Source organism: Ruditapes philippinarum, unplaced genomic scaffold, assembly GCF_026571515.1.
Source record: "Ruditapes philippinarum isolate M1 unplaced genomic scaffold, ASM2657151v2 ctg6391_1_1_1_1, whole genome shotgun sequence".
In the NCBI taxonomy this organism is placed as follows: Eukaryota; Metazoa; Mollusca; class Bivalvia; order Venerida; family Veneridae; genus Ruditapes; species Ruditapes philippinarum.
In genome coordinates this window covers 1-11482 of record NW_026859076.1, presented here as the reverse complement: position 1 = coordinate 11482, position 11482 = coordinate 1, and positions in this window count along the sequence as shown.

Sequence of the window (11482 nt, the reverse complement as noted above, 5' to 3'; positions counted from 1 at the left end):
AAAATTGATCAAACGTATAATCAGGCTAGAAAATCATCAACTGGTCAAAACTTTATTGTAATTGGTTAAAATGTTAGGATTCCAGGAGTTTTAATAAATTAAAGATCAACCACGAAAATGTGGATCTTGAAAAAGAAAAATGAGGTAAGTTTTTTCTTCTAAAATCTATCCTAAACTCATCACTCAATTTCGTTTAAGTGAAAAATTAAACGCAGGCTAATCACGATACACCGCCTGTAATATGCTTATAGTTGGTTATAAAAATTGAAACAATCATTCGCACGCACGAACGAGAGATAATTGGTGGCCTCGCCTCAGAAGCTGCATACGGAAAAAAATCCTAAGTTTAGTTTAAATTGTGCCAGTTCGTCATAAAATACAGATGTAAAATGCCACAAAAACGTTTTTGATTGGATTTAACGTGGGCATTCTGTTAGGCACAAACGAAATTGAGTAGAACAACTGACGTTACGTAAACTAACTGGGTAGCTCTCTCATATGAAAGAATCCGAAGACACTTGCGCGGCTAGAACCTACAGCGGTGAAAGGCAAATAACTTGAAGCCAACAACTTTAACCACTCGGTCATGGACGCCCATGCCACATAAACTTTTACAACTAGATGTGTTTATCCATTAAGGACAATAATGCTGTCACAGTGGAAATAATTGAACATACTGATGCATTCTTTTTTTATAAAAGTAAAGCGCTATATTATTACATAATAAATTGAAAACAAGACGGCCATGAAATTGCCCACCTGTATATAAAAACTCTCCGTTACAAGACGCAAGTTATATTGTAAACTATAAACAAAAGCATTCCTGTGAAGGAGATGTCGTTTATAAAGTAAAAGTTAAAGGAAGCCGGACGGCTGGACGCCGGACTAAAAGCGATCACAAAAGCTCACCGTGTCACTATGTGACAGGTGAGCTAAAAAAATCATAGCTTTTAGGTCTTTTAGTTTTAGAAGAAAAGAAATTCGGCTTTATTTTTTTTTTTTTTTTGAGGGGGGGGGGTGTTTGGGTCAGTAAAATAACATTTATAACAAAAGTCACCCCCAAGCATGTGACATTTTTTACTCATGCGACTTGACTTTTGTAGACATCAACAGGCGTTGCTACTTTTTATATCAAAGCTCTCTGGTTTTTATTTCATAAGATATGCATTATCTAAAGGTCATAAAGTAAAAGGTCAAGGCCACAGTGTAAAATCATTGTCTCTCAATATCTAGTTATATCAGAGCCTGAAAACACTTTCGCCAGTAATGATTCCATTGACATGACTGCTTATATTCGTAGCATTTGGCTCACTTGCTTTTGAGAACATACAACAAATACACAATATACCATTGTCTGATGGTGTTTACCTAAATTGTACGGCCAAAGTTTGATTTGGAATGCAAAAAGTAAATCATACCATGCCGAACATTACATTTCAGTAAGACAAACCAATCAAGGGAGTTAATGGTAAAACATGACATCTATAGTTATCTAAAGTTGCCGTTGTCAGAAATAAAAATCAACAAAAACAGTGATTGATAAACTCATATACCCCTACCCTGATTCTTGTCAATTAAGGCAATTTGCCAGAAAGGTTTACCCATAAACTCATTCGAGAAAAATTGCAAACACAGTTATATAACTTGACAAAGTCATGACCTTTCGTTCTTGTCAGAAAATATGTAAATAGATCTAGCGCAATTAATCATAATTTATGAAAGAAAGTCAGTTGAAAAGAATAAGAATCTGTAGATCTACTGCAGACAAATTTTTTTCGAATTATGTCCTAAAAGGGTGACCTTGACCTTGCACAGTGGCAGCATGGATTTTCACATTGCCTTGTAGAGGTGAACATTGGAGCCCAGTTTGAAAAACAAAATCCTTCCAGGAGTATAGGATTTATAGATCAAACGCCATAGAGATGGACAGATTAACTGACCAAACTACAGGCTGACAAACCAAGCGCCATGACAGTGATTCTAGTACAGCGCCCACCACATAATGTGGTTGAAAATAATTACCAATAGTTATATATACCTTCATAAGATGGATCGTAGCAATGTTGAGGATCTAAACGGTCTGCTAGTTCTGTGCAGCCAACATTTTCATGCCGGAGCGCTAGTACGAGCTGTCGAAATCCCTCTGGTCGCCTTTCAAGATGACTATGTAGTACTTGAGCTGCATAACTTCTTGACACAGATTTTTGTGCAGTATCTACTGTTTCCTAAAGTACATAGAAAATAATTTTTCAATAACATTAACTATGATAAATGTGCTTATAAAACAAAACTTGAAAGTTACTCTTACTTGCAGGAAAAATTGATATTTCAAAATGTATGCCCATAAACCGATTTGAAATGTGTAATGGTTTTCCTTGTCCTTCAGGATAAATGATTCTAGCTCTTTTACGTATTGTAAAATGAATACTGCTCAAGGGCATGAGGGATGTTGCACTTTTTCATTATCTCTGATTTTTTTTTCAATTTTCGAATCAACCTGTGGCTTTCTGAATTTTTAATTTCAATTCAATTTAACATGCATGGTACAAAGCGGAGTCTATCAATAGGGACAGATAGCTTGACTTTTAGTCAATTAAATTTATCAACTAGCTCATATAAGGCAGGTGCTGTTAAGTAATGATTCTGGTGAGAAAGTGCACAGGGGGGGGGAATATTAGCATTTTTAGGGACAAATGTACATGTAACTACTTTGGGCTAGGGAAAACAGCATTTATGTGACTGTAAACTACAGGGAAAATCACTGATTATCCCCTATGTACAGACTCAATGAAACCAAGTCTGATTATTCTGCAATTTTTCATGTTATTTTGTTGTGATTAATGCTTCCAAGCGATCTCATTTTATCCGGATTTTTATCTATCATCTGCAATAATGTTTATTTGTTTGTATTCTTACTTTTAAGTTACAATCTGACACTGTGAATGTTATATATTGACTTTCCATTTCTACTGGTGGAGGAAGCCCTAAGGTGCATTTTACAATGTGCATGTAGAACCACCAATCTTCTGTAAGCTAGTGTGACAGCTTGCTCACATGAAAGAACCAAAACCAAGAATGTTCTGAGGCAAGTGAATTGAAGTCTATAAACTCAACCTCTTGGCCAATGTATGCTCCTTCAGGCAACTATTTTTTAGTTTGAAGTTATTATATTGATGAAGGATGTAACTGTGTAACATTAAACGAAAAATAACCTATACAATACAGTAAAAGAAATGGCTTTTTATCACCAATCAAAGGTGGAAATTGTCAATAAACATGGCCTCCCTTTTTATATTTGGTCTCTGACAGTTTGTCTGTGACATGCATACATCATAAACTGTGATCCCTTTCAAAATATCAATTACCTTTGTTGTGTCCCCACTTTGGGGGGGGGGGGGTGAGAGAGAATTAAGATTTACCCTTGTCCGTCCCGACGTCCATCCGTCCTTCCGTTCTCTTTTGTGTCCCACGTAACTTAAAAAGTATTTCACCTAGAGTCATGAAACTTTACAGGAATGTTGATCAGCATGTGCAAGAGTTATTGCCCTTGACTTAGTAAAAATTTGCAATTTTCAACTTGTGTCGCATGTAACTCAAAACTGATTTGACTTAGAGTCATGAAACTTGTAATTTTGTTGTGATTAATGCTTCCGAGGGATCACTTTGTTTCCAGATTTTTATACTTCACAACAGCAGTCAAGTGCTGTGTGGCAGCTGTAAAAAATTGCCCCGTACTTCACTTCAGTGTTGTTATATTTTTCTGGCCCCTTGGGATATTGATGCCAACTATTAAGGGGAAAGATCCCGCTCAAGCCGGTGCAGGGGGGGGGAGGGGTTGTCACATTTTTCAATCCCTCTTTAAAAGCCAATCAAACCGATCTGCAATTCTCTTGTAATTTTGTTGTGATAATGTTTCCGAGGGATACTTTTTTTCCAAATTTTTTTTAAAAATGAATGTTGCGCATTTTTGTTGGGCCTTTGGGGTTTTTCGTGGGGATTTTTATTTCCCCTTGACAAGTAAAAATTTGAAATTTTTTAAAATTTAACCAAAAAAAGTATTTGACCTAGATTTAAAAACCTTACGGGAAGTTCTCGCATGTAATTTGGGAACCGGGTTTACTTTGGATTTGTTCGTTTATAAGATTTTTTGCTCTTGATTTATAAAAAATTGAAAATTTTCAATTTGTTTTGCAATTACTCAAAAAGTTTTTAACCTGGGGTTTGGAATTTTTAAAGGGAATTTTTATCATATTTTGTTGGCCTTTGGGTTTTCGTTTGTAAATTTTTCATTTTGAGAGTTTTTTGCCTTTGACTTTTTCAATTTTTTTTTTTTATTTTAAAGTGCTTATTTGAAAAACCAACTAACAAGAATAAGATAAACTACTAAAAAGCTATCACCGGGACTTGAAATGTTGTTATAGTTATTGCCCTTGATTTACGTTGTAAAAGTTTTTGCAATTTTTTAAAACTTTTTTCATGCATAGCTCAAAAAATTTTTTGGGGCCCGAAAGTTTACAAGAATTTGTCGCATGTTACTAACCCCTTGGGTTGTTTGGGGTTTTTAACAGTATTTGTAAATTTCTTGTCCAAACCACAAAATTTTTAATTTTTCAATTTGGGCATATTACCCCAATAAATATTTTCCCTGATCAAAATGGGAAAAAGTGGCGTGGGGGCCTCGTGTCCAGGGAATTTTCTATTTTTCCTTTTTGTTTTTTTTTAAAAGACACATTTTTTTATTAAAAATGGCAAATCAGTTTTCATCAAATGACAAAAAAGGTTTTATTGAAAGTTGTATTACCCTTTTTGACACATCGGGGTATTCGGGAATTTTAAATTTTATCCCTTTTTTTTAAATGTTGAGTTTTGAGTTTCCCTTTTTGACTTGTTTAATATTTTTTTCTTAGTGTTCAAAGGGGATGATGGCTGTTGCATTTTACTTCGTCTATCAACTTTTTTAATTAAAGGGGTTTTTTTTTTAACTAAAACTTTGGCTTTAAAGGGTTTTTTCCCAAAAAAAATTTTAAAATAGAAAAAAAGTTTCATTGAAAAAATTTTGAAAACAAAAAATACATTTACAACAAAAACACAAGCAAAATATTTTTTTACCAAAAGTTTAAATAAAAATTAAAAAACCCCACCCTGCCCATTTAAATGGGTTTTAAAAATTTTCCCACTTGGGGGCCTATTCAAAAAAACTTTTAATTTTTTTAAACAATATTTTAAAGGTTTTTTTTTAAATTTTCAAAATTTTTTTTTATTTATGGTTGACTTGCCAAAATAAAAATACTTTTAAACCATTTGTTTTTATGTTATTGGGCTTGAAAATATCAGGTACCATAGGTAATAAATTGGCACATTCGGGCCAATAAATACCCATAATAATTAATAAATTTAAATAAAAATTTTTTTTTTTTCCAAAGTGATTTTGAAACGCATAAATAAGTTCAAAAAAAAAAAAAAGGAAAAAAAATTGTTCTTTTGGGTTTGAACCCGGCCTCATTTCAGAGTTGACAAAGCCTACCTTTTTTGAAACCTGCAAAGTGGGGAAAGCAAAAAGGTTAAAATTTAAAACATGGTGTAAACATGTAAATTTTTTATTCCAATCATACATACCCAACAACTTTTGGACAAACAAGAAAAAAAAAATATGGGGGTAAAAAAGGCCAGCTGCTTGGTGGGTTTCCCCCAAACCCTTTGTTCCACAAAGTATGGTAAATTGCTTAAAAAAAATCTCTCTGTGTTTTTTCTCCATTGTTCGGTCTGAAATTTAAAAAATAATATCTTAAAAGTTATAAAGCTATAATACAACCAATTAAACAAAGAAGCCACCCTTAAAACAACAAAGTTAATGACAATTAGAGTAAGACACTCAATAATTTTGGCCCTGATTGGTAAGGTCAATCAAGAACAAGCAAAATTCGTTGAACTTATATGCCCAAAGCCAAGTACTAGTTATTACTAACAATTTAATAACACAATAACTGGAGGCATAATATCATGGCATAAAACAATGTAAACCAAGAAGGGCCATTGATGGCCCTAGTTCGCTATCCCCTTGACCCATCCAACCGCATCTAAGCAATGTCTTAGACAAGCATGCCTGGGCCCAAGTTTGATGGCAATTTGAGTACAAAATGGGGGGCCTTAATGTTTTAAAAAGGGTTTTTAAAAACAATTTGGGCATGTGCCCTATTTTTTAAACTGGAAAAAGACCCAAAATTCAAATTTGCCCCTAGAAGTCATCAAAAAAAAACCCTTTTCTGACCGTTTCCCGGGAAAATTTTGGGATCAAAAACTGCAGCCAATAAGTTTTTTAACAAGTTTTTCAAATTTTTTTTCCCCTTTGGACTTATTTTTGGGTCGGGGAGATCCCCCTTTTCAAACCCTTGACCAAAAAACATCGAAAAAACAACCCCCCTGAAAAATTTTTCCTAAATGGGAAAAAAACTGCGGGCCAAAACTAAAAAATTTTTAAAAATTTTTTCTTTTTTTAGCTCCTGTACCAATTTAGACAAAATAACCATCTTAAAATTTGACCAAAGAAACATCAAAAAAACCCTTCCTGACTTTTTCCAAGAATAGGGCAAAATTAAACATTGAGTGTTAAAAAAATTTTTTTTTCTATTTTTAGCTCCGTACCTTTTTTTTCACCAAAAAACACATTTTCCCAACTTAAACCTAGAAATCGTCAAAAAAAAATTCCCCCTGACAACCCAAAAATTTATTTGGACAATAATTGGCCCCACTAGAGTTAAAAACTTTTTTTCTTTTTTTAGCTTCTGTGACTTATTTTTTTTGGCCCGGAGAGGACCATTTTTAAAAAATTTCCCCCCTAAAATCATGAAAAAAAACCCTTTCCTTGGAAAAATTTTCCCAAAAAATAGCAAATCAAAACTGCATTTTTAAAGTTAAAAAAGCTTTTTTTCTTTTTTGTTTCGGGTGATTTATTTTTTGCCCGGGGAAAAGACCACCCAAATTTAACCTAGAAATCTTTAAAAAACAATTCCTTTGAAAAACCCCCCCAAAAAATAGGAACAAAACCAAACCAACTAAATTTTCACAACCTTTTTCCCCTTAATTTTTTATTTCCCTGTGACGTATTTTTTGCCCGGGAAAGATGACCAATATTAAAATTGCCCTTTGAAAATTATAAAAAAATTTCCTGAAAAATTTTAAAAATTTTTTGGAAAACCAAAACAACAGCCAAAGAGTGTAAACAACCTTTTTTCTTTTTTTAAAGCTTTTGTGACTTGGTTTTTGACCGGAAGCCCCACTTAAAACCCCAAACCCCCTAAAAATTATAAAAAAATAAATTCCCTGACAGTTTTTAAAAAAATTTTTTGGGATCAAAACGGCGGGCCAAAAAGGGGTTTTAACACGTTTTTTCCTAGGTTAGCCCGTCCCCCTTTTTATAAACCCGAGATAACCAATCCAAATTTCAAATCTTTTTTCATTAAAAACAAACTTCTGACAAATTTTTATGAAAAACCAATAAACTAAAAACCCCAAGGGGAAAAACCCCCAATATTTAACAAAAAAACCCGAAAATACGCCGAGGGACGCCCAAACTACCCCATCACAAAACCCTCACCTTGACCACTTCTTTTGTAGGAGATTTTAAGCAATCATAACTAAAATCACAGTTTTACACAAATTTTAACGAAGCATAATGTTTAAATTTACAGTTGTGACAAAAAACGTATAAACCGATTTTGTTAAAATTGGCGTGCGGCCTACGGAATACTTAAACGCAGCACCCGAAAAACAAAAAACATACATACATACAGATAAAAAATTAAAGACATAAAAAAATTTTTACCAAACAAAAATTTTAAAAAAAAAAATTAATATATTGTAAGACTACAGTCAAATTTGAAAAAAAACATACACATATTTAGAATATATTTTCAAAAAATTTGCTTTAATAAAATTTGTTATATTTAGGGGTTTGGGTTTATTAACAATTGAAAAAAAAATTAACAAAAGCTAAAAAAGAGGAAAACAAATATTTTAATTTATGAACAATTAACCAAATGTCTTTCAAAACTTTTTACTTTTCTTTTTTGATAAGAATAGGGAAGAAAAAAAATGAATTTTAAAATCATAAAAAAATAAAAATTTAAAAAAATATGGTAAAAATTTGGGTTTAAATTAAAGTGTTAAAAGACAATTTTTTAAATTTTATTTTTTCACAAATTTTTAAAAAATTTCCCAAAACCAAAAAACGTAAAAATGGGCAAAAAAAAATTTTCCGTAAGAAACAAAACAGACGAAAATTTGCTCGAAGAATCTTTTTTTTTAATTTCAAATCCTTAAAATTATAGTTTTTTTTCCCTCACTATATCAAAATTACACATAAAAATAAAAGGATACCCCCCTTTGAAAAAAGGGAAATAGGGCCGGGCAAAACCCTTATTGAATTTGGAAAAAATGAAAAAGTTTTAAAGGGAGAAATTTACATAAAAGGAAGCCAAAAAATTTTCATTCTCTAGTTATAAATAAACCTTTTAAATTTTTAAGACAGTGGGTTTCAAACATTTTCTCAGTTTTGGTCGAAAAAAGGTTTTAACTCCAAGACAATAACCTTTGCTTAGGATAAACAATAGGGATCACATTGTACATCATAACTCAACACCAACGGGAAGGACGGAACTGTAAATTTCTTTATCCTATCAAGATAATCAGGGCAAGTTTTTGAGCTTCATTTCGACAAAAAATCAAAAGGCAAACAAACTTACTTGTTTCGGTTTTTGGGTAAAGGGGTTTTTAGTATTTTCAACATTTTTAGGGGATTGCAGGGACCTTATTTTTGACTTTTAGCCCAAAACACTACAAATTTAAATTAAAACCAAAACATTCACAGGCAAACTGTTTTTTTAGTTATTTTTTGGGACAAAGAATAGGTGACCTACATATTGCAAGGGACGGGAATTTAAACCCAAAGGCCTAACTGTTTTTCCCTTTCAAAAAAGGGAAAAGCTAAAGATACTAAACAAAAATACAACCTAGTCAAAACCTTTTGGACGTAAGGGGAAAAAACAGAATTCTTTCAGGGAAAGCTAAAAAGCTGAATCCACAGTTGAACTTTTTTTAAAATTTTTCCTTTGAATTTTACGTGATCTCGCTTGTTAACAGTTTTGGGACAGAATTTTAGTAAAATAATAAAAAAATATCATAAAAACAAGAAACCCGCCTTTTAGCTTCGCAAAAAAAACCTTAAGGGGGACACATAATTTTTGCGCGACGACAACGACCGTACGTTCATGATAGTCGACTTGACGATTTAAATAAATGAAAAAGGTAATTTTTAGACGTTCGATACTTGGGGTCTAACAACGCAAGAATAACAAAAATTTGTTGGTTGGTGAAAAAATTTAATTTTGTATTCATATGTAAAGGTAATAATTACAGAAATTTAAAAACTGTTCAAAAATAAAATGCACTAAAAAAGAAAAATTTTGTTTTTTATAGGCTTGGCTGATTTTTTCTTTTTTTTCCCCTTATATCTTTAGTTAAATAAAACACTGGGAACATTACAAAACCCAAGGGTTTTTGCCCTGAAAAATTTTTCGACTGAAAGATTTTTTTTAACCTTTCGAAACAAAAAAAAGTCACCGGGGGCAAAAAATTAATGGAGGAACGGACACAACGACTTTTATGCCCAAAAGCTTACACTATAAAAAGAATTTTTGTGCCTTTTTATGTTCATTTATCATACGCGTTTCACAAATTCCGACATTGACCGAACCCGTTGGAATTTCGTTTTCGAAAGTAATTGTTTATTTTGAATACTTTTGCCTTTTAAAATGGCCTTAAAAAATTTTTCCCCTTGGAAAGCAACCGAATGGTGGGCCCTCAGTTAAAAAATTATAATAATTAAATTAATATACGTATATCCGCCTTTTGAACCCTGTTTTATTTCAAATACATTATTTGCAAAAGGCGGCATTTTAATTTGGATACAGTTTAAAAAACAACCCAAAGAATTGAAGCATTTTTTGTGCTCATCTGCAAAATAGGGGTCCATTTAGCACATATTTTCCCCCTTTTTAAAAAAAAGGGTTTTAAAATGGTTTTTAGCTGCCCCAATATAAAACCCAAAGGGGGTATCTTTCACTGGTATTTTTTTCTTTTAGAAGTAACAATCTTTTACAAACGTTGCTTTTTTGGCTGGGAATACTTCACCCCGAATTTAACCCCCAATTTTAATTTTAAAAACCAAGAATAATTTAGAAAAACACATTTTATTTTAATCCCTATACAAAAAAAATAGACGGTCTTCACAAAGATTTAAAAAAAGTCACAAGTTTTTTTAAAGACAGTAATTTTTTAATGGGATCCAGAACTTCAAACCCCATTTTTGTATTGCAAAAATTGCGAAAGAGCCATTATAGCGACAAAAACATTACAGCCAAAGTGAAAGTTAATAAAAACAACGTGTATATCACCCGAACCCTTTATTTCCTCTGTTTTTTGAATTGAACAATAAACGCTTAGATTCTTTAAACTGAAAACCCTTTTTATACATTTTTTCCTTTTTCTCATTTCAAAAATTGATCGTTTAAACCCCATTGAATGGGACTGCCCGAAAAACTAAGCTATTTTTTTGGAAAAAATTTTTTGTGGGAATGACCTTTAAAGTTTTCAAAAAAAGAACTTTTAATTTCACTCCCAGATAAAAGAATCCGAAAAATTTTTGAACATCAAAACGTAACAAAATGACCTAGGGGATACATGCCCAAGAAAAGATATAGAAAAACTCCCCAAATTTTTAAAACCCGACAAAAATTTTTACGAGCCTAAAACCCTTTTTTTATCAAAATTACAAAATTTCCACTAAAAAAAAATGTTAACATTAACATTTAAAATTTTATAATTAGCAAAAAATAAACAAGAAAAAGGGAGATAGCTTTTTGCTTTTTTTCATTATTAACACAAAAGTTTTTTAACCCCTTTTTAAATTTTTAAAACCCGAAATTTTAGAGAAATTTATAGACACCTGGTTAATGGTGGGGGACACTGGGGGCATCGGAAAACCCTCGCACGAAGTCATTGTGTTAGAAACCAAAAGTAAAGTCGTCCGATCCCAAAATAAACCCTTTTTAGAACTTTTAAAGAGCCCTACACTTGCCGGACTAAAAAAAAAAGTTGACGTGATGATAAAATTTTAAGGCATAATAAAAAAAATTTTTGTTTAACTTTTGTTGTAATTTAACTTCTATCAAATCTACATAACGTATTGACCATACAAATCTCTAATTTGCTTAAAATTTTTATTTAACACTTCATTTAACAACATTTATGAAAAAAAAAACCAAGCCCGTGACTTTTCAGTTAGAAATAAGGGAAAAAGTTTAAAGATTTTCAAGCAGTATAAGCTTTTAATTTTAAAATTTGGGAAAATGTGTTTCGATCTAAAAAAAAAAATCTAGAACCATAGGCGTTCCCCCCTATTTAAAAAACATGTTTAAAATTTTTT